This window comes from Cornus florida, unplaced genomic scaffold, assembly GCF_030987335.1.
Source record: "Cornus florida cultivar Cherokee Brave unplaced genomic scaffold, ASM3098733v1 CherokeeBrave_3.0.0_Hap2_Chr02, whole genome shotgun sequence".
Taxonomy (NCBI): domain Eukaryota; kingdom Viridiplantae; phylum Streptophyta; class Magnoliopsida; order Cornales; family Cornaceae; genus Cornus; species Cornus florida.
In genome coordinates this window covers 24,763,660-24,788,104 of record NW_026775572.1, presented here as the reverse complement: position 1 = coordinate 24,788,104, position 24,445 = coordinate 24,763,660, and the positions used below count along the sequence as shown (strand labels likewise).

At 34.4% G+C, this 24,445-nt stretch overlaps 1 protein-coding gene and 1 pseudogene across 1 annotated transcript in view; one reads left to right on the top strand and one right to left on the bottom strand.

Annotated features, from left to right (window-relative positions):
- LOC132294327 (disease resistance protein UNI-like) overlaps positions 1 to 24,445 on the bottom strand; it is a 106,053-nt gene that overhangs the window by 60,944 nt on the left and 20,664 nt on the right. The window lies entirely within an intron of this gene.
- LOC132294326 (pleiotropic drug resistance protein 2-like) lies at positions 15,435 to 24,320 on the top strand (annotated as a pseudogene).

Sequence of the window (24,445 nt, the reverse complement as noted above, 5' to 3'; positions counted from 1 at the left end):
TTCAACATTCTCCCTCCTTGTGGGAACAACTCTTGGGGGAATCAGGTCCCTAAGAAGTGTGTCCTCATCATTTAGCTCTTCCGGATTGGAGCTGGACTTCTCGCCAACATTACCCCTAGTCGGCCTAGGGCCAAGTTCCATGGGTTCCTCACGTCGTGACATCACACTATAAAATGAGAAAGCGGTTCAATGACATGACACTAAGGTTCACCTTGGATGACTTAACATGAAATGATGCCATAACGACACACAGCATGCAAAACAATATAAGAAACATTGTAACATAAACATTTAAGCACGTAAGCAGTTAAGTATGCTTCTTCAAATGATAAGCAAGTAGCAAATAGTCAAATAAACAACACAAACAACATCCCATGCAATCCTATGTAGATCTCTACCCGTCGTCCTATAGGTACTCCAACCACAGCTCTGATACCATTTTCTGTAACGACCCGAACTCGGGGTCCAAACCGTTAACCGGATCTTTACTCGAACCCGAGGTCATCTACGTCAAACTTAACATTTCAAGTGTCAAAACATGCTCGTTAGGATCAAAACCATGCTTACCCAAGGTTCTAAGTTATTCTCCCGAGTCCGAAGTGGATTACAAGGGAAGAAGGAACAAGAAGGCCAAACAGGTACACTTCGGTCGACCGAAGTGGAGCTTCGGTCGGCCGAAGCAGGCCACCAAGAATCAGTCGACCGACACACTACTTCGGTCGACAGAAGCTGAGATACCGAGAGCATAAGAAAGTTTCGGTCGACCGAACCCTATTTCGGTCGACCGAAATGGAGATCCCGAGAGTCCACCAAGGGTTTCGGTCGACCGATGCCCTATTTCGGTCGACCGAAGTAGCTTCTCCGAGCCCTGCATCCTGAATCTGACCTACTGCCTTATGGAGATGAGAGGGGAACACAAATGGAGACTTTAAAATGAGTTATACTTGAACTGAACCATCAAAATAAGATATACAATGATCCCGAACACGAGTACTAACACACAATCAACTTACAAGATCATTTGTTACAATTACATAACGTTAGACATAATGCTTACATTGGTTCCATTTACATCAAATAAAAGCTAAGTCTTATACTTTCAGTTACAAGGCCATGAATGATAGTATTTGTTACATTTGCCAAACAATGGTCATACAAAAGAATGGTCTAAGTACAAAATAGCAAAATGGTCTTCTAACAACTTTCAAGCTTGCGGTGGATTATCATCCGCCGATTCCTTTCCGTGACCTGAAAAATGATAATTATAGTGGGGTGAGCAAAAGCTCAGCAGGTGGCACCTAAGACACATTTCTTGTGTCCCCGTGAATCCATACAAAGAATAGAGCAATAGGAAATGGGGATCATGGAATGTCGGGACAATATCATATAACAATCAATCTCAAGTATATACGATATGATGCAATGGGAGTGCAATGCATGTCGATGTCTCTCCCCATTTTTTTTCACATTCGAAACCATCACTTTCAAAAGGTTAATATAACCCTCCTTTTGGTGACCCTGCAGTGACACAAGAGAAGGATTGGCTAGTGTCCCTGACCCTTGGTACCCCCGCGGCGTCATTTTGGGCCCAGCTAGCTCAACCACACTAGGGCAATCTCCCTAGTTGCCTCTAGGTTATATTAACCCTCCGGCCCTTTGGTACCCCCGCGGCGACCGAGTTTTCATAAAACCAATTCTTCAAAAACATTCTCCCAAAATTCCCCATTTTCATTTCAAAACAATTCCTTTCATGCAAGCCCAATGTTATGCATATGAGTCTCATGTTTTCATTGCAATAATACTAAGAGATTTCTCACAACACAATTAAACATGTTCTCATACATCATTTATAGCATGTTAACAACATAGTAAACTTAGGAACTCACATACAAGCGTGCTCATCATACAAATTAGATAAATACACATCCTCATACATTCATACATGTTCCATCAAGTCAAAGTAACTATAATCACTACAATTAAGCATGCTAGTACACAAATCAAGTAAATTAACTCACTAAAGCACAAAACTTCGTGGATTAAGGACCCCTACCTTGATTTGAGCAAAACCCTTAAAATGGGTCAAGAAATTCAAAATTCAAAGGTAGGCTCAAAGCTGAAATTGTTGGTACTCGCACGTAGAGCTCGTCTTGCTCTCTGTTTTGCCCCAAACGTCACTCCAAAATTCAAAGTATTGAAGGGGTAATCAAGATTTGAAGCTTGCAACTCAAAAGGAAAAAGAAAAGAAGAAGAATGAGAGAAGAAGGGGATTACGGGAGAGAGGGAATAAAACCACATTAAGAAATGGTGGTGGGTCCCACCACCAACCTTTGACTTTTCCCTCTTTCTTTCACTTTAATTCCACAGCACACACACATGCAATACACCACCAAAATAGATGCCGCATAAATCTCATAAAATAAAATGTAGGAAATACAAGTGGACTCAACCAAAATCCCGTACACAAAACATGAAAAGACGAAATTGCCCTTGTGGCGACAAAATTCCAGAATAATGAAAAATGCTGAAAATTGGAAACATCACATTGTCAGTCCATACCTCTTCTGGTATTCGATGCTCCAAAGACACCGATGGTCCACGATTTATTAGGTAGGATGTTATATTGACCGCTTCTACCCAAAACTGTTTGGGTAGACCCGAATGTATACGCATGCTTCTGGCACTTTCTGTCAATGTTCGGTTCATCCGTTCTGCCACCCAATTTTGCTGTGGGGTTCATTGCACAGTCCTTGCTAGTCTGATCCCATTATCAAAACAGAACTTCTTGAACCCAGTGTCTTCATACTCACCACCATTGTCTGATCTCAACCTCTTGATCTTCAAACATGTCTCATTCTCCACCATGGCCTTCCACTTCTTGAACACATCAAATACCTCTGATTTGTGTTTCAAAAAATAAACCCATACCTTCCTCGTGTGATCATCAATGAAAGTCACGAAGTATGATTTTCCGCAAATGGATGAAACAGTGGTTGCCCCCAAATATCTGTGTGAACTAACTCAAGTTTTTCCTTTCTGAGATCTCTGCTACTCTTCTTGAAACTGACCCTCTTTTGCTTGCCCATCACGCAACTCTTACAGAAGTCAATATCAATTGCCCGTATGCCTGGTAGTTTCCCCTTTGAGTGCATAATCTTGATCCCCCTTTCACTCATGTGACCTAGTCTTTGGTGCCAAAGGTTATGATCTTCTCTGTTTTCTGCAACTGCTATAGACCTACAAGCACTGGTAGTTGTGTAGAGGGTGCCAGATTTCTTACCACGTGCAATGGTCATAGCGCCTCTGGAAACTTTCCACGAGTCTCCATTGAAGGTTGTAACAAAACCTTCATCTGACAATTGTCCTATCGAAATCAAATTCTTCCTCAAGTCAGGGATGTGTCTTACATCCTTTAACTTCCAAGCTGACCCATTCAACTTGATTTGCACTTCACCCTTGCCAATGACACTGCAAGGCTGTTCATCACCAAGATACACCTTATCAAGGTTACTCGGTTCATAGCTATTAAATAGCTCTTTGCTTGAGGTGCCATAAAACGATGCGTCGGAATCTAAAAACCATGACTCCGCCTTGCTCTCCAAAGAGTATATCAATGCATCATCTGATTCTTCTGAGACAAAGTTTGCTTCAGTTTTTCTTTCGGTTCCCTTCTTTGGAAGTCTACAATCAACACGGTAATGTCCCTTATTTCCACAATTCTAACACTCAACATCACTGAGATCTATGGAATTCCTAAAATTTTGAGACTGTGTCCTTCCATTCCTTGACTTGGATCTGCCTCTGTTTCTATTAGTGTTGCCCTTCTTCTTGTTTGAACCATTGCCTCTGCTTTCAACATTTAACGCCGAACCACTGGTGGAAACCCCTGCTATTTGCCTTCTGATTTCTTCAGTCAGAATCATGCTCACAACTTCATCAAACTTCAACTTGGTCTTCCCTGCAGAGCTACTGATCGCTGTAACTGTGCCACTCCAACTCTCGGGTAACTACCCTAGAATTAGCAGTGCTCGGACCTCATCTTTGAAGTCGATATCAACAGACTCTAATTGCCCAACTATCTCGTTTAACGCATTTAGATGTTCGTTGATTTACCACCTTCGACCATCTTCATGTTGAACAACTTCTTGATCAAGTGCACCTTGTTTGCTGCAGAAGGCTGTTCATACATACTAGAAAGGGCTGCCATGAGAGACATCGTCGTCTTCTCGTTCTTGATGTTGAAGGCGACTGACTTTGACAACGTTAATTTGACGGTGCCAAAAGCCTTCCTATCAAGTAATTCCCAATCTGCATCATTTGTATCCTCTGGCTTCTCTCCCAAATGTTGATACAGATTTTTCTGAAACAAAAGGTCTTCTATTTGCATTTTCCAGAAATCGAAGTTTGTGCCATCGAACTTCTCGATCATGGATATGGATGTCTTATCTTCTGATGACATTACTCCCACTCGAACGGACAGATCTAATTGAAAAACTTTCAAAATTTCGTTAAACACCTTCTATGCCCTAGATTCTCAACCAAAGGCTCTGATACCAGTTGTTAGAGTTGTACTGCACAATCAACCGAATTTGATTCCAGTTGTTGTAGCAGAAACGCAAAATAACAACGCACGCTGTTCGAGGAATAATCAAGCAATCACAAAGACAAAAAAATCACACACAAGAACACAAGATATACATGGTTCACCCAAATCTTAGGGTTACGTCCATGGAGCACACGGAACAAATTCACTATGAAAAAGATGAAGAATTACAAGGAGAATTCTCTCTCTATCTCTCTCAATTGCTCTCTCTTGTATTGATACAAATTTTTCTCTAACTTTCTCACCCTATTTATAGAGTCTCCAAACTTGTCCTACAAGAATTTGCCTTTTGTAGAATTCAAAACCAATAAAGAAGTTAAATCAGATTAGGAAACTGAATTTTCCTTAAACCAATAAGGAAGTCAAATCAGATTAGGAAATTGAATTTTCCCTAATACATTAGGAAATTAAATTTTCCCTAAAATTCAGTACTCTTGAAGTTTCAATATAATTAAATCTTTCTAAAAATCTTTCACCTAATTAGACTCCACAAAACCACAACAGGAATAACCTGAATCTTATGGATGTGCTTTAGTTTGCTGACAGGTACTTCTTGAGTGCTGTGAAAATAGCAAGATGTAAGCTACAAAGATGCACATTGGACCTGCAAAAGTTAAAGGCTCGAAAAACACCGGTGCATAAGGAGACCTTAGTACTGGTATGGGACAGGACAAAACTCACTAGAACAAGATTGGAGTCTTGATTAGGTAAATTTCAATTATGTTATGTTCATTTGTTGTTTTAAGAAGTGGCCGATTCTGTTTGTTAACTTAAAAATTTAAAAGGCCCGAGATATGGATGTATCAAAACATCAATGTTGGACAATATTATCTATCGACCTTGAGCCTGTCTGAGGTCATGACTTGCCAATTCAGGCCGTCCAATTTTTTAGAAAGTTTTTTATTTATGGTGAAAAGAATGGTTGCTTTGACATTGAAGGCACTTTAGTCTTTAGGCATATTATTTGGGCCTTCAAATGATAAAAAAAAAATTACTTTTTAACTTTTAATAAGACAATTAATTCTTACGTTAGTGTTTTCATGTTCAAAAAGGTCAGATCCTTCCAATCTAAATATAATAATGAATTGACCAAGAAATCCATCTCTCATTCACAAATATGAGCTCCCTCACTGTTTTGAGGCTAACTCTCGTCTTTTTATCCCAGTGAGCCCACACGACCTACTAATAAGTGGAAATACTGCGTATTTGTTTGTGATAGAGCAGATTTTCCTCTCTCTTTTTCATTTTTTTATTTTTTATTTTTCCTTCTGTGACTGATTCTTGAAAACGGTTTTGTTTCTTACGTATAAATTTTGCATTTTTCTTAAATTTCAAATTAATCTAAATTATCGTTACAGAAATGCCCTTACATTGCTGGGCTGTCGGGCCCACATCTGAGTTGGTTGACTAAATTGTTGCTAACGATTACTAGGCCTAGCCTTTTTATGCAAAGGCCCAAATAGTTTCTTTCTTTTTATGCAAGCCTTATAATACTGTAGTTTGGTAATTGTCTCATTTAAACAAACTAAGCAAATAAACGTTTTCACACCGTATAAAATCTCCTTATAAGTAGAAGTCTATATTACTCCTCTGAACTAAAATTTTAGCAAACAAATACTACAAAATAAAAAATTTCAAGAGACTCTCCATTTCATCAAGTTATGGTTAAGAAATTAACAATGGAAGCTTTCAAAATCACAAACTTCCCTTAAAGTTAATTGCAAAAATCCAGGGATAATTTGCAATTTTTTATCTTTTAATGTTTTTTTCTTCTTCTTATAGGTTTTGTGCAATTGATTTTAAGGACAATCCAATAATTTAAAGATATTTTTCAAGGTCACGTAACAAAAATTAAGTTGTCGAAATGCAAGTTTTCAATAGTTCATAACATTAACTCTATTCAAGGGGTAAATTTTAATTTATATAATTGAGGAGGTTTTGTGTAATTAATTCCATATATATATATATATATGGAATTAATTATATAAAGCAAAATGTTATGAATTGATTGATTATACAAAAGACATGTAGCCCATAATATAACCCCCAAAATGAGGGGAGGTTATTATAGGATGTTGAGATAATTTTTCTTTTCCCCTTGTTGATCATGAGATCAATTATTTTTTATTTTTTATTTTCCTAGATAAATTTCTCTCATATATGTTTGGACGCGCTTTGAGGATTGAAGGAATTTTAGTATAAAGTTTGAATTAAATCTCTACGATTTGATCTTGCTGCATTCAAAATAGGGTTTAGTTCTTTGTTACTATTTTGACAAACAACATCATTACTTCAAGTCTTTGAGATAAGATAATACGTGGAGTGATTTTTAGTTTCAAACATGTGAACTCCGGTCACATATCAACGAGTTCAATCACTTGCCAGTTACCCCAAATACTAATGTTATCTAGATTCATGGTTCTAGTTCAATGTTGCCAAACAATGTCTATTAAAGAACTCACCTTATAACTACTACTTAAATAAATACATACAATAAAATAATTTTAATTATCAAAATATTTTTGGGTTCAAACTTCTCTCATCTTCTTTGCTGAAAAAAATAATTAAAAAATAATAATCTCAGCTTACCAATTGAGAGGAAATCGTTGGAATTAGGTGATTAAATGTTTGCCCAATTGATTTATGCATATAAATTTCAATAAGTAAAACTGAATAGTTAGATTATAATATAGTTGGATTTAGAAAGAAAAAATAAAAATCAATCCACAAAAATTACATAGAATTAAATGGACTCATAATTTGTCTAGCATTATTCGTGCATAGATCAAACTATCTCATGCAATTACAACGACACTGATATATTATTTTTCTTTTCTTTTCTTTTTTGAAAAGTTTAAATAATATTATGCCTAACAATATTTGAACGCTCAATCTTTCCTTAAACAGGAGCTCCTGATATTTTACATAATGGAGTGGTTCAATAATTTAGTACACTCTAATACAATAATATTTAAAAAGGAAAAATAATAATGGAGGTACAATATTTAAAGATAGTGGAGTGATAAAATAATTTAAAAGGTACAAATTACAATAATGATAATGGGTATAATAATTTTAAGATGGTGTAGGGTGACTGTGTACTTTTACACTTTATAACTATCGTTTTATTGTATTTAATTTTTTTTCATCTTTTAAATATTAAAATTAAAATAAGTGTGTATGTGTTTGAATTTCCTAGCCGTTATTGGGAATCCTCTCTTCTGGCAGACTGCAACCGCCTCCGCTGGTGCCGTCGTCGAATCCATCGTCGACCTTGGTATGAAAAATTCCGAATCTTTAATTACAGAGTACTATTAGTTTATACATACTTGCAAATATATATACACGCATACAAGATTACGTGGTTAGGGTTTCTTACAAGCTCATTGGGTATAGGGCCTTTGGATGTCTCATTTAGTAGTATTTGGCTTAAGAATGATAATGAAATTATAGGGTTCTCATGGACAATAGCATTAGGATTAGGGTTTTTCTGTTTGTTGTTTTTGCAAACTTTATGTCACGAGTGTTAATCGCCCAGTTCTCATAATTAATCCCCCTATGATTTTATTTGGGCTTTCTTGATAATTCGACGAGAGACCTGCTTAATTCTTGTTCTTTATGCAATTTAATCCTTTAGGCAGGCTTGGAGACCCAAATTGCCCTATTATTGGTTATTTTCAACAGTATTTAAAAAGTTTGTTTGGAATCATTGTCCCTACTGAAGTATGATTTTGTTTATGTGTTGAATAGAAGTTGACATTCTTGTTTAAATTACAGCATTCTAGATTTTCATATAGTTTGTCAACCATATTAAATGTGTTATGATTATTTATTTTTTTTCTTCGGTGAGTCTTTTATGAAATTGTGTTACATATGCTAAAGTGTGTAATGTAGGATTTATCACAGATTAGGAAATTGTCGAATGACTTCTCTCTATCCCTGTGTGTATGTGCACGTTGTCATGTGAAACAAATTTTGAAATTCCTTGCTCTGTGTTTGCATTGCAGCCTGGTTACGAACGTCTCTGCTGTTTAAAATGCACTGGAGAAACCCATGTTTAACCTTCATCATATGACTCTGTGTATTGACTCTCTTGACTATGGGTTTGTCGGCATCGACAAGCTTGGTTTTATTTGATGCAGGTTTGAGGCTTAAAGCAAATGAAATGTTAAATTAGGCACTTTCTTAGATTAACTATATTAATACTACAACACTAATAATTTTTATTTAAATTTTATTTTCTCTACTTAATTTGCAACAAACTCAAGGAAATATAAAAACACTATTTACGTTTTTAGGAGAGAGTAATTTTGTTTTGCAGTCAATTGATGTATAAGAAAGTTAATAAATTGCCAAAGTCCAAAATGTGGAACTAAGTATTGATATTTAAGAGAATTTAAACGACAGAAGAAATCGAAAAGGTGTGAAATAAAATAAACTGAAAGATTTTCAGTTAAAATAAATTTTTATTGGCCAATAAAAAAAACTTGTATTTATTTGGTAATTAATACAATATAATTAATGCATAACAAGAATTACTCCCAAAAATAAAATAGTGAACTTCTAAAATAAGAATTAGTCCCATATTTTTTTTTTTTTTTGACTTTTCTAAGGGACAACAAATTTGGGACATCCAAAAATAAAATAACTAACTTCTAATATGAGACATAATAGGTACTAATATAAAAGTAATATAATGAGTTTTTTACTCATTGTCTTCTCCATTGGGAGCTTAAGAGGCCGCCTTAATTGCCTTGTGATTAAATTGTCCTGCCAATTGTCATGGTGCACTTTTATTGGTTTAGAATATGTAAATCATGGTGCATACCAGTGTATTTCACTGTAAACTGTAAAGTATTTGTGTGCGTGTGTGTGTGTGTTTTTTTTTTTTTCATGGAAAAACATATTTCATCTTGAGCAAGTCTGTCATGAGAATGTTGTTGTTGTGACCTTGTATTTTAGTTGTAGATGAAGAGGTGCATTTCCAAGGTCTCAATTTCATGTGAGAGGGCTCTTATAAATTTATAATATATATATTTATATATATATATATATATATATATATATATATATATATTTGTGTTTTATGCAAACTTGATCTTTTGCATTTTTGCCTTTTAAAATTTAAGCTAATATATGGGCGTTTTATGCATTTAATCCAGCATCTGATAGCATAAAAGGCGAGTTCGACAATTGCCAAAGCCAGTTTGAGGCCATAAGCAAAATGAAATATTAAAATAGGTTTTCTAATTTTTCTTATACCAATATTAATAATTTTTAGGAAATATAAAAATGCTATTTACGTTTCTAGGAGATAGTGATATTATTTTATAGGCAATTGATGTATAAGAAAGTCAATAAATTACAAAGTCCAAAAGAAATATAATGTTACAAATATTGATATATGAGAGAATTTAAAAATAAGAATAAGTTCAAATAGGCGTGAAAAAAAATAAAGTAACGGAAAGATAAAACTTAAAAATCAGAATAAGTTCAAATAGGTGTGAAATTGTTGAGAGAAAAATAAAGTAATGGAAAGATAAAACCTTTCAGTTAAAAGAAACTTATATTCATCAATAGAAAAAAAAAAAAAAAAAAAAAAAAAAAAAAAAAAAAGTTGTACTTATTTGTTAATATATATATATGTAGCTGTTAGTTAGACACACTTGTCTCTTCTGAAACTTAAACTATTAACCTTCTTTTGGAAAGTAAGAGGCTGATATAACTAAATCATTAACCCGTTGATAATTAATATAATAAATAAAATATAATTAATGCGATCAAGAAATATATAAGTAATATGATGAGGTCACTTATATAAGGGCTTCTTCTTTCATTGAGGTCCTTAGGCAATTTTTATGGAGCTTCTTCTTTTATTGAGTCCTTAAAGTGCTGTCTTAATTGCCTTATGATTGAACAGGCCCTCTCAATCAACAGGATCCACTTTCATTGGCTCATATTTTTTATTATTATTTTAGGAGTATTTTTTTGGACAAACGAATATATATATATATATATATACACACACACATATATGAGAGTGCTCTTCATTTGTTATTTGCTATTATGTGGGAGACATCAAAGCATGTAAGTTTTTATATTTTTCTCTTCGACACCTTAATCCGTCCTTTTCCAAATTCATTTTTGAGTAGTTGACATCACCCAGTTTTGACTTTAAAAATCAAATACTTGTTTTTTCATTTTTATTAATCAATAATGAATTGAGTATGACGCCATCATTTTCAAACAGCGTTGATGTTTGAGTACTCCATTAGTGTTAAAAGCATTACAATAATAATAATAATAATTAAAAAAATAATACAAATTCAATATTATGAAAGAGAACCTTTTATATCTATTCTTACTAGTTATTTTCAACAAATTGCTTATTAAATCTAAACAACCACCACGTGCATGAGGCTTAGTTTGTTTGTATATATTGCATTTTATAGTATAGTATATGTTTCTTTCAAGTTTGGTTACACCCAAACATATATTATGGTGAGCTGTGATACATTCAACTAAAATTCAATAAATTGCATACACAGAGCAATTAAAACAGAACAACCATTGCAGGATGCTTAATTTCTATACATTGGATTCTATATATATTTTTTCCAAATTTGGTTATTCCCCAACGGGTAATTCATTCGTCTACATTTATTGTTTTTTAGGAAGGAATAACGTCCTAGTGGCATCTCAATTAATAAAAATTCTCTTGGACTAGTTATTATTTTCTTCCTATCTTTAAACTCTATTTATACACAAATTAAATTACGTAATTAATTGGTAGTGCATTCACACACCCGTGTTAAGTGTGTGTTATGTATTTGTTCATATATATATATATATATATATATATATATATATATAGAGAGAGAGAGAGAGAGAGAGAGAGAGAGAGATCTTATGATTTTTACTAGGAATGGCAAAATCTCCATATCCGGCGAGTCCCCTCGCCACTCCGTCCTGTTTATGACAGGTTTGGAGACTCATTTATGTAAATGGGGAGGAAATAGAGATTGTATTTGAAACCTAGGCGGGGGAGGGTAACCCCACCCCAACTGGTTTATAGTGCATTTTTACAAAATTGCCTTTACATGTTATCAAATATTATTAAATTACATAACTATATATATATATATATATATATAATATTCACTTGTGAAAGTGAAACCCTAACTCTATTTCCTCGCAACATAGAGAAAAAACGTAGTAGTTGTGCATCAAACATCTGATCATGTTTTAAATTGTGCTGAAACTTTATTAAATTATTAGGTTGAAAAATATTATTGCTGTGTTGATTTTGTTGAAGGTGAATTGAAATTTAAAAAATGTTATGCTGGGCGGGGACGGAGGCTAATGTGGTGGGGCGGGACGAGGATGGAGGAAGGGGTTGAAAATTAAACAGGTATGGAGGCAGGAAAGGGGAGAAAAAAATTGACCGAGAATGGAGATGGGGATGGAGATTCCCGCCCCATTTTCATCCCTAATTTCTACGATAAAACTGTTGAGAATTAAGGTGCAGCAGTAAGGCTGCAACTGGAGCGGGCCCAACCCGAAATAACCTGAGCTCAGCCCGAAATTTTGTGGGCTTGGATAATATTTTTCTAATTTTGATTTAAGCCTAGACTAGAGTTGATATGGATGAAGCCCGAAATCTAACCCAAACTCAAAAATATTTTATATGTATATTTATTATTATACTTAAGTCACAGGAGTGTAGTATCATTACTCGTTTCTTTCGAGTTTAGTTACACCCAAAACATATATCATGGTGAGCTGTGATACATTCAACTAAAATTCAATAAATTGCATACACAGAGCAATTAAAACTGAACAACCATTGCATGATGCTTAATCTGTATATATTGGATTCTACATATATTTTGCCAAATTTGGTTTATACCCAACGGGTAATACATTCGTCTACATTTATTATTTTTTAGGGGTGGCATCTCAATTAATAAAATTCTCTTGGACTAGTTATTATTTTCTTCCTATCTTTAACTCTATTTATACACAAATTAAATTCCGTAATTAATTGGTAGTGCATTCACACACCCATGTTAAGTGTGTACTATGTATTTGTTCACACACACACACACACATATATAGAGAGAGAGAGAATCTTATGATTTCTACAGTAAAACTGTTCAGAATTAAGGTTCAGCAGTGGTGAGTAGTGAATTTAGTCCAAGTCAATTGAAATTTCAGTCTATCGTTGACCTCATTTTGACAAATGTTTTGGGCCATATGTCAATTATCTTACTTTACGTTTTTGCCTGATTTTTTTTTTTCATCATCACTGTAGTATGAAATAGATCTCATGGTTCAGATTTCATTATATATTCTATATATATATATATATATAAAAGTATTATATTACTATTTCATAAATTGGAATATATATATATATTCCAATTAGAAGATAATTTAGTACTTAACGCATAGAATGATAGAAGACTCCAAGTATAATTTTTAGTAAAAATCAAAGATTGTTAAACTTTAAATAATGTAAAATTTTATTTTTCATATTTAAATAATGTCTTCATTGTCTTGGCCCAACCTTATACTATTGTTTATTATTTGACGATCTGTGGGACCCACAATCTTCTTGGAAAGTTGCAAAGTGATGTAACAATCAAATATCTAGTTTTTTCCTTCTAGAAGGAGGCGATCAAATTAGGGATAATACAACCCATTTATTAACAAAACTCATTCTTATTTAATTTGACGATCTGTGGGACCCACAATCTTCTTGGAAAGTTGCAAAGTGATGTAACAATCAAATCTCTAGTTTTTTCCTTCTAGAAGGAGGCCCTCTAGGGATAATAGAACCCATTTATTAACAAAACTCATTCTTAAGTTTTACCATAGATTACATTACATTCGCGTTCTCTGGTGGGTGTAATTTGGTCAAATTTAAAGGGAGTTTAGTGTAATTAACTTTAATTTTATTAAGGAACAGTAACTACTTTATTTATTTATTTATTTATTTTTAAAGATTAAAGGTTTATTTATTTATTTATTAAGGCAATATTAATTTTCTGGAAAAGTTGGACTATCTTTTTTATCAATAAATGTAATAATAATTAGATTAAAGTAAAAAAAGGGAAAAAGAGATTGCTCATGAAATACAATCAAGTTCATTTTTTGAACCAAAAAAAAAAAAATCTAAGTTCAAATTTTGAAATAATGCCAAGGACTTCAAGGTTGTATTATTGGATTGTGGCTTATCAATCCATTTCTTTTTAATAAAAAAGAATGAAATTATCACTTTTAAAAGTGAAGTATGAGAGAGTGGGTCCAGAATAATTATTGAGTGTGATATTATTTTTTGAAATATAGAAAAGGAAAAATAAAATAAGAAAAATATATTAACACCTCACTTTTTTTTCAATTGCACTCGCAAAAGAGATAATTGATTCCATAATGATTTTTTTTTTTAGGTACAATTCAAAGAGATATTTATTTAATAAAATTATTTTTTTCCAGTTATATCAAAAAGATGTAATTTTTTTTTCTTTTTTTGTAATTTTTTATAAGTCATGTCAAAAGTAATAATTTATTCGATAAAAATTATATATATATATATTGGATCTTATCAAAAGAGATAATTTACTCAATAGATATATATATATATATATATTTTTTCAATCCTCTTCTTTATATATATATATATATATATATATATATTGGAGATCTTGACAAAAGAGCGAATTTATTCAATATATATATATTTGGAGTTTTTTCACGTCAAAAGATATAATTTGTAATATTTTTTTGGTCGGGTCAAAAGAGGCAATTTATTAAACATAATTATTATCATTATTTTTTTTGATCTTGTAAAACAAGAATTATTCTATAGTCTTGTCAAAAAGACCTAAAAAATTAAATATTAGAGATAGAAGGAAAGAAAATCTTAAAAAATTATAAAATTAGGAGTAAAATTACTATAGTAGTGTGCGAATATCACGTCCATTAAATAAAATTAAAAAAAAAATTAACCCATATTCATCTTCCCTACTTCACTCAGACCTCGATATCTCCGTTTTTATCTCCTTGTTCCTCTCAATCCGCTACCAATTCTCACTCTAATTGCTTGCCAAAGTTTTAACGTGCCTCTCTCCCTAATTATGGGTGTGATTTGGTGTGTAAAAAACAAACCCAACCTTCTAGATTCTTATTATTAGGTTAATTCCAGCCACTCTAGCATTAAACAGAGTGGGAAGTGTTTCCACCATTTCTAGATGAAGCTATTTCAGGAAAATCTTAGCGCCAGATAACTAATTACTACTCATTTAACAGTGGAAGCTTCCACACACTATTCAAATTGACCCCATCCTCCTCCTCTTTCTCTTTCTGTATTAAACAGAGTGGGAAGTGTTTCCACCATTTCTAGATGAAGCTATTTCAGGAAAATCTTAGCGCCAGGTAACTAATTACTACTCATTTAACAGTGGGAAGCTTCACACACTATTCAAATTGACCCCATTCTCCTCCTCTTTCTCTCTATAAGTACACAATATCTCTCTCTCTCTTCGAAAATTGCAAACGTTGCTCCGCATTTTCTATTCGTGTTTCAAACACTTGTTTCTTTGAGAGCTCTCGTAGCCCATCACTCACACAAGAAAAAAACAGAATTAAGTTCGCTTTGCTGTAGATTCGTCATGTTTTTGATACTTTTCATTTTTCACTCATATATATAATAACGTATATACACCATATAGATATCACATTGTTGATGAGGATTTGAGTTTGTTGTAGAATTCAACTTGAATTTTTTTTTTTTTTTTTGGAGTCATTTCACACACTAAAAAAAAAAAAAAATCGAATATAACTGCACATTCCGTCAACTTGTTGGAAAAATTGGGTAGAATAAGATGGCGGCGACGGCTTTGGCCGGCGACGATCTGGCTCGATCGGGGAGTACGAGGAGCTGGAGGTCGTCGAGTATCCGGGACGCGTGGCAGCAGCAGCCGGACGTATTCAGCCGGAGCGGGAGCCGGGAAGACGATGAGCAGGAGCTGCGATGGGCGGCGATCGAGAGGCTTCCGACATACGATCGCCTCCACAAGGGAGTGTTAAGCCGCGTGCTCAGTGATGGAAATGTTGTTCACAATGAGGTGGATCTTAAGAAGCTTGAAGACAAAGATAAGCAGCATTGAATGGAGAACATACTCAAGGTGGTCGAAAAAGATAACGAGCAGTTTCTCAGAAAATTGAGGGAACGAAATGACAGGTGAAATTTTTTTTTTAAATAAAAAATAAAATTATGCGTTTAATTTCTTTATTATTTTATTCCAATTTGTTTGTTTTTGTTGTTGGTATTAAGTTTAATTATGTGATTTAGGGTTGGGATTGAGATTCCGAAGATTGAAATTCGGTACGAGCACTTGTCGGTGGAGGGAGAGGTGCATATTGGGAACAGAGCACTTCCCACTCTATTTAATGCTAGCATGAACGCAATTGAGGTACGTATGCAACAAGTTGAATGCCTTTTACTTGTGGTTTGTTTGTTTGTTTGTTTGTTTCCTGCAATTCTATGTATAAGTTTTTTGTTTTTTTTTTTTTGGTAACGAATTGTTATAGTATTGATTGTATGGGTACCTTTTTAATGTTCAAAGTATGTTGATATATATATATATATATATATATATTATAGTTGGCATATAGTTACTTACTGATTATGTTTCTCTGTTTTGAATATATTTGGATAATAGAGCCTTCTTGGATTGATAAAGCTTGCGCCATCTAAGAAGAGACATATCAAGATACTTCAAGATATCAGTGGAATAGTAAAACCAACAAGGTACATTTATTTATTATTTATGAAGTTGTGGAGATTTCTTTCTAGTTTTCCATATCAATACAATAATTAAAATACTTTTTTTTAATTTATTTTTTATTTTTTATGATGCCAATTGCATTCTGAAATTTACTTTTACCTTTTTGATAATTCTATGGTAGGCACAGATTTTGTTATTTTCTTTACCAATAAATGATGTTGATTTTTTTTTTTCCCCCACAAGATTAGTATTATATTATTTTGTACCAATTTGGTGGCTTTCAGGATGACACTGCTTTTGGGTCCTCCAGGCGCAGGAAAGACGACAATGTTAATGGCATTTGCAGGGAAGCTTGATCTCGATCTAAAGGTTTGCTTCTTATTATCTCGTACTGATGTTTTATTTTTTCAATCTCTATATGGTGCAGGCATTTGCATTTTGTAGTTCTCTCTTGTGTATTTTGATAAGTTGAAGAGTTTTTGATCAGGAAACTGGTAAAATCACTTACTGCGGTCATGAAATGAATGAATTTATTCCACAAAGGACATGTGCTTATATTAGTCAACATGATCTTCACTATGGAGAGATGACAGTGAGAGAGACATTCGATTTCTCGGGACGCTGTTTGGGAGTTGGCACACGATATGAAATGCTAGCGGAACTTGCCAGACGAGAAAAACAAGCAGGGATCAAACCAGATCCTGAGATTGATGCATACATGAAGGCAATAGCAATGGCAGGACAAAAATCCAGTTTGGTTACAGATTATATTCTCAAGGTTCCATTTCTTGTTGCTACATCATCTATTTTCTTATTTTCTTTTCAAGTCAAAACTTACTTTTTGAGAATTATGGACAGTTACTTGGATTGGATATTTGCTCGGATACAATAGTTGGTGATGAAATGAGAAGGAGCATATCTGGTGGACAAAAGAAGCGTGTGACTACGGGTAGGTTTTCATGAAAATTAACCATGTATGACAGATTATGCTATTTCTTTTATCTTTGTGTTATTCTGGTTTAAATTTTGATATTGTTTCATGGTAATGCTTTCTTAAGGTTCCTTTCCCATTCAATACAAACATTTTAGCATAATCTTTAGTAAGTGAATATCTTTCAGATACAGGATTCCTTTCCATTTCACAATAATATTGGTAATACTCTTGTAATGTGGTTTGCTGGTTGCACCATCTTTCTTTGCACTAATAATATTCTTCATATAATTACTAGAATAGGTTCAAACCAAATCAAGAGTCACTGAATAGTTCTATGTCTGTGGAATCCCGAGCATTGCATTCTTTATCAATTTTAGCGCCATTCTTCATTGATTTCAGTAGCATAAATCCCATGCTCTTTTTCCCCATTTAATATGATCATATTAAAAGGTATTCTAGAAACTATTAATTGTCTACTTCTGATGTGGTCGCAGCAAATACTACTTTTTACATCACCAAGGTCAAAAATAAAATTTAAATTAAATCACACATGATTTTCTGTTGGATGTTGGTGAATATGGTGCATGATTGAAGGTATCTGCTGCCATTCTTGTTTCACGCCTGACTCCTTACGGCCATCTATAATTTTCGAACATTTCATAGCATGTTTCTTGTCATTTGTAAATAGTCTTAAAGGGTGTCATAGATTTTGGTTTAACTGGATTGCAGGAGAGATGTTGGTTGGACCAGCAAAAGCCCTTTTTATGGATGAAATATCAACTGGATTGGACAGCTCTACCACTTTTCAAATCGTCATGTACATGAAGCAAATGGCTCATGTTATGGATCTAACCATGATCATATCTCTTCTGCAGCCAGCTCCTGAAACATATGATCTTTTTGATGACATTATCCTACTTGCAGAAGGTCAGATTGCCTACCAAGGTCCGCGTGAGGATGTCCTTGAATTCTTTGAGCATATGGGTTTCAAATGCCCCGAAAGAAAAGGAGTTGCTGATTTTCTCCAGGAAGTAACTTCCAAGAAGGACCAAGAACAATATTGGTTCAGGAAGAACCAACCTTACAGATTTATCCCAGTTTCCGAATTTTCTCAGGCTTTTAACTCGTTCCGTATAGGCCAGCAGCTTGCAGCAGATCTTAGTGTTCCTTATGATAAATCCAGAGCCCACCCAGCTGCGTTGGTAAAGGAAAAGTATGGCATCTCTAACAAGGAACTATTTAAGGCGTGCTTTTCAAGAGAGTGGCTGCTGATGAAGCGCAGCTCTTTTGTATACATATTCAAGACTACCCAGATTACAATTATGGCGCTAATTGCCATGACAGTGTTCTTCAGGACAGAAATGCATCCTGGCTCTTTAACAGATGGAGGAAAGTTTTTTGGAGCCCTTTTTTTCAGTCTCTTTAATGTGATGTTTAATGGGATTGCAGAGCTTGCGATGACTGTATTCAGGCTTTCTGTCTTCTTTAAACAGAGGGATTTCTTGTTCTATCCACCATGGGCTTTTGGCTTGCCAATTTGGCTCCTCAGGATCCCTATATCATTCATTGAATCAGCAATATGGATCATTTTAACATATTACACGATTGGGTTTGCTCCGGCTGCCAGCAGGTGGGAGTGGTTCTCATGTATTGCCTTCAAATACTAACCTTCATATGCATGGCAATACTACTAACTAATTCTTCCTACTTGTCATCGGTCCAGTGATTACTGAAACTTTGTCATGCTTGGTAATTTGAATGGATTTTCACTGAAACGTTTCTTCCATCTTGATTCAGGTTTTTCCGACAATTCATTGCATTCTTTGCTATACATCAAATGGTCTGTCCCTCTTTCGCTTCATTGCTGCTCTTGGAAGAACACTGGTTGTTGCAAACATGTTAGGCATCTTCACCTTGCTAGTGGTTTTTGTGCTTGGAGGATTCATTGTTGCCAAAGGTAAGCTATTAAATCTCTTTTCACTTAAAGCAAGCTGTTAATGTACTGATTTAGTATCTATATATTGCTTGCTGCTGTTAGCATTTGGTGAAAATTTGTGGAACTTACAATACAGTGATTATATATTCTTTCAAATAATGAAAACATAACAATCATTAATTCTTTTTGTGCCTGAAGATGACATTAAGCCATGGATGATTTGGGGCTATTATGTATCTCCGATGATGTATGGACAGAATGCCATATTCATGAATGAATTTCTTGATGAAAGATGGAGCGTTGTAAGTTTCCTTAACTGGTTGTGATTTTTTTTTAAATTTAATTATCTTCTGTTGGTTTCTCGTTTAACTAATTTGAAGACTTTTTACATATATTAAACATTTTCTTTAATGCAGAAAAATATGGACCCACGAATTAAAGAACCTACTGTTGGTTTAGTCCTTCTCAAGTCAAGAGGCTTCTTTACAAAGGATTATTGGTTTTGGATTTGTGTTGGAGCACTTTTGGCATTTTCGGTTCTCTTCAACATTTTATTTATTGCAGCACTCACTTTATTGAATAGTAAGTTATCTCGTCTCAGTTATCACTTGGATTTTCTATTCGGAAATAGAATTCGGCGTTTACAAACCTTTTCCTTGAAAACTACAGCTCTTGGTGATTCAAAATCTATAGTCGTTGACGAAAATGATGGCAAGGTCAAAAAGTCATTCTCTAGACAAGATAGAGCAAATGCATTTGAAGGTTTGAGCCTTTGTGGTTGAATCTTCTTGATCTTTTATGGTTATTTTTTTCTTTATATTCTTGCTGGCATTTAAGTGAAATTTGGGTGGTAGAAGTGTAGATGACACTTACTTGTGACATCTATATTATATAGCTCAAAGGATTTAGAGGTCTACTTTTTATTTATTTTTATTGGCCTGACACCCTGTGAATATTATTTATAGGTATTAATGCGGCAGTTGGGAACGCTTCAAGGGGTAGTGACTCAACCACTAATGTTGGAAAAGGAATGGTTTTGCCGTTCAAGCCCCTTTCACTTGCATTCAACCATGTGAATTACTATGTAGATATGCCTCCTGTAAGTGATCACTCATTCTAAATTATTAATTCTATTGGAGAATCCCATGATTCGAGTGATTAAGGTTGATGATGTAATTAATTAAGTCACACCATTCTTTATCAGCTTCAGTTTTAGAGTAGTCAATGGCTAATATTCTCTATCTACATAGGAGGCAATTCATAATCTCTAAATCCCCACACTACCCTGATAATAAAACATATTCATGTTTTTCACTCACGAGAGTTTGTCCACACACAAAGGTGCATATTGATAATATATATGAGTAATTAATTTATTATGGCTTTTATTTTCTTCCGCTGTTGAGAGTTGTTGGTTGGTTGTTTAACAGCTTTCATCAAGAAGTTGTATTAGCAATCGCCCTGTCCTTGACTCCTTGTACTTAATCAGCTATCAATTTGGCACTTTCTTTAGTCTGCCATGAGTGACCTTGAATTTTGGCGCTGCAAATTTGTCTCATTTGGAGAAGTCCTATCTAGTGGATCATATATTAATTTTAATTTTGGGGATATGCTAAGGAAATGGAAGAATATAATTAACATGAATAGAACTTCCAAAAAAAGAATTAACCTGAATAGAGTTGGTAAGGAAGACAATGATAACATATGGTTTAGTTGCGACTATTACCTCAGATAGAGCATAACGGAAAAATAGGATTCCTATAGCTCACCCTAAATACTGGGGAAAAAGTTTTTTATTGTAGCTTTGCAGGTTTACAAAGTAAATTAAGGGTTGACATGTTCTTCGATGGCATGCGTCTGTGTCTAATGTTTTTTAACAAATCAATTTATTAATTGAAAGGATCTTTGATCTGAACTTGCTCTTTTTCTATCAGGAAATGAAAAGTGAAGGAATTGAAGAGACTCGTCTTCAACTGCTACGAGATGTTAGTGGTGCTTTCAGACCAGGGATATTGACAGCATTGGTGGGGGTTAGTGGTGCTGGAAAGACCACGTTGATGGATGTGTTAGCTGGAAGAAAGACTGGCGGGTATATTGAAGGAAGTATCACCATTTCGGGTTACCCAAAGAACCAAGAAACATTTGCTCGTGTCAGTGGCTACTGTGAACAGAATGACATTCATTCACCTAATGTTACTGTTTATGAATCTCTTCTATACTCGGCTTGGCTCCGCCTTCCCTCGGACATAAATACAGAAACACGAAAGGTACATATTTAGTGATTTATCTATCTCTAAATCATAAATGTTGAGTTTATAATAGTTGTCCAAAAGTTTAAAGTTCTGATCATCTATAATTATTGTGACCTTTTTGGGGGGGAAAATTTTTTTACTGTAGATGTTTGTTGAAGAAGTAATGGAATTGGTGGAGCTTGATCCAATAAGGAATGCTCTAGTCGGCCTTCCAGGAGTAGATGGTCTTTCAACGGAGCAAAGGAAGAGGCTAACAATAGCTGTAGAATTGGTAGCAAATCCGTCTATCATTTTCATGGATGAGCCAACATCTGGCCTTGATGCTAGAGCTGCCGCCATTGTTATGCGAACTGTGAGAAATACAGTGGATACAGGGAGAACCGTTGTGTGCACAATTCACCAACCAAGCATAGACATTTTTGAAGCTTTTGATGAGGTATTGTCTCAATTTACGAGTCTATGTTCTTGAATTTTATTATAATTTATGATTCTTTATCCAGCGGTGGTGATATTTGTAACTAAAAAATGTACTTGTTGCAGTTACTTTTAATGAAGAGAGGAGGGAGAGTCATTTATGCAGGACATCTAGGTTGCAACTCTAACAAGCTTATAGAATATTTTGAAGTGAGTAAATCTTTTAGTATTATTTATGTTTTGTTTTGATTATCAAAATAAACCATAAAGTCAATCCTATATATTGTTTTCTCCTTTTCCAATTCTCAAATTTAACATTCAAAAAATGATTTGTATACACTCCCCGGTTTAAGGGGGAAATACAGGTCTGCCTTTCTTCTTTTCTTAGGTTCTATTTTTCTTTTCTTAGGTTCTATTTTGGACTGATATTTAAAACCTGCCACAGGCTGTACCTGGGGTTCCCAAGATTAGAGATGGTTACAATCCTGCTACATGGATGTTGGAGGTTAGTGCTCAGTCGGTCGAGACTCAACTGAACGTAGATTTGGCTGACATCTATGCCAATTCCTCCCTCTATGAGTAAGTAAAAAAAAAAAAGAGAGATCAACGTAGTTATAAACTAATTTTATGCATGTTCTTCTCTGATATAATAGCTAGTGTTGTTCTTCTTATTTTCTTGTTGGTTCTTTCAGGAGGAATCAAGGACTCATTAAAGAACATAGTACTCTGCCACCAGGTTCCAAGGACCTGCACTTCCCAACCATGTACTCACAGCCATTTGCCACTCAGTGGAAAGCTTGCTTCTGGAAACAGCATTGGTCTTATTGGAGAAACCCAAAATATAATGCCATTCGTTTTTTCATGACAATAGTCATTGGTTTCATATTTGGTATTATATTCATAAACAAAGGACAGCAGATGTAAGTCTTTCAATTTCTTCATCCTTCATAAATTTGACCGCCAAATTTGTTGAAATTTAGAGGGGAAAAAAACTCTGCATGGCAACTTTATGATAGATTAAGGAAACAATTTGTGGTAGTTTGTGAAATAAAGTAAAACGATCAAACAACGTGTTTTTTTTATTTTATTTTTTTATACTTGATTAGTCAAAAGTATATATATATTTGTCTTGTTTTAGGACTAAGTTATTTCCTTTGTTTTTTAATTTTAAACTTGGAACAGATCCAAACAACAAGATCTGATAAATCTCTTGGGAGCTACATATTCTTCTGTTCTTTTCCTCGGAGCATGCAATGCTTCTACAGTGCAGGCTGTTGTTGCTGTTGAGAGAACAGTTTTCTATCGTGAAAGAGCAGCCGGGATGTACTCGCCATTGCCTTACGCATTTGCTCAGGTAACCGAATACATTTCACCTTAACAAGATCTTATTTGGTACAAGAAGAAACTGAAATTATACGAGTATATTTAAACTCATATGCACGCCTTAATAGAAATCGAGAAGATGTTTTTATCCAAAGCTAAGAGAAATGAAAATGTGTAGATAACAAGTGATGAGATTAGTCATATACCTTTTCTAGATATAGTGGAATAACATCTGAAATAAATCCTGCAGGTGGCCATATAGGTTATCTATGTTGCGATTCAATGCATAATCTACTGTAGTCTTCTGTACTCGATGATCGGGTATGAGTGGGAGGTGGACAAAGTCTTATGGTTCTAATACTTTTTGTTTATGTCCTTCGTCAGCTTCACATTGTATGGAATGATGGTTGTGGCTATGACTCCAAACCACCATATTGCTGCGATATTGATGATCTTCTTCCTCAGCTTCTGGAACTTATTTTCGGGCTTCGTGATTCCAAGACCGGTAAGTCTCAAGTCATTTAAATGGCACGCGTCACAATGTTTTGGTTATAGTAAGTAAGTAAATTGACATATTTGAAATGGAATATATATACTGCAGCAAATTCCAATATGGTGGAGGTGGTACTACTGGTGTTCTCCTTTGGCTTGGACAATCTATGGGCTTGTTAGTTCTCAAGTAGGTGACAAAGACATTCCACTTGTGGTACCTGGACAGGAAAATGTGACTGTAAAATCATTCCTGAAAGGCTACATGGGATTCGAACATGACTTCCTTCCGGTTGTTGCTGTGGCCCATCTCGGCTGGGTTATTCTCTTCTTCTTCGTCTATGTGTTTAGCACCAAGTTCTTCAACTTCCAGAAGAGATAAAGGACTGAACTGGACTGAACTGAACTGAACTGAGTCACTCAGTTTTTAAATTTATATTTATCATGGAACCCAGTTCTGTAATCTATTTATCAAGAAATGAAGGAAACACCAACACTAACCGTTCCCCTTTTCCCTTCTCTAATTTGCTAAATCTTGTATTGACATGGCATTCTTTAATGAGAAGATGATGCTATTTTACTGAGTAAAATTGACAAACCATATGCTAATACAGTATTATTTTTGTCTCTGCAGTTGTATTTTTCTCTGGATCATGACCTTAATTATGGGAAGGCACTTATTTGACATAAATGATATTGAGA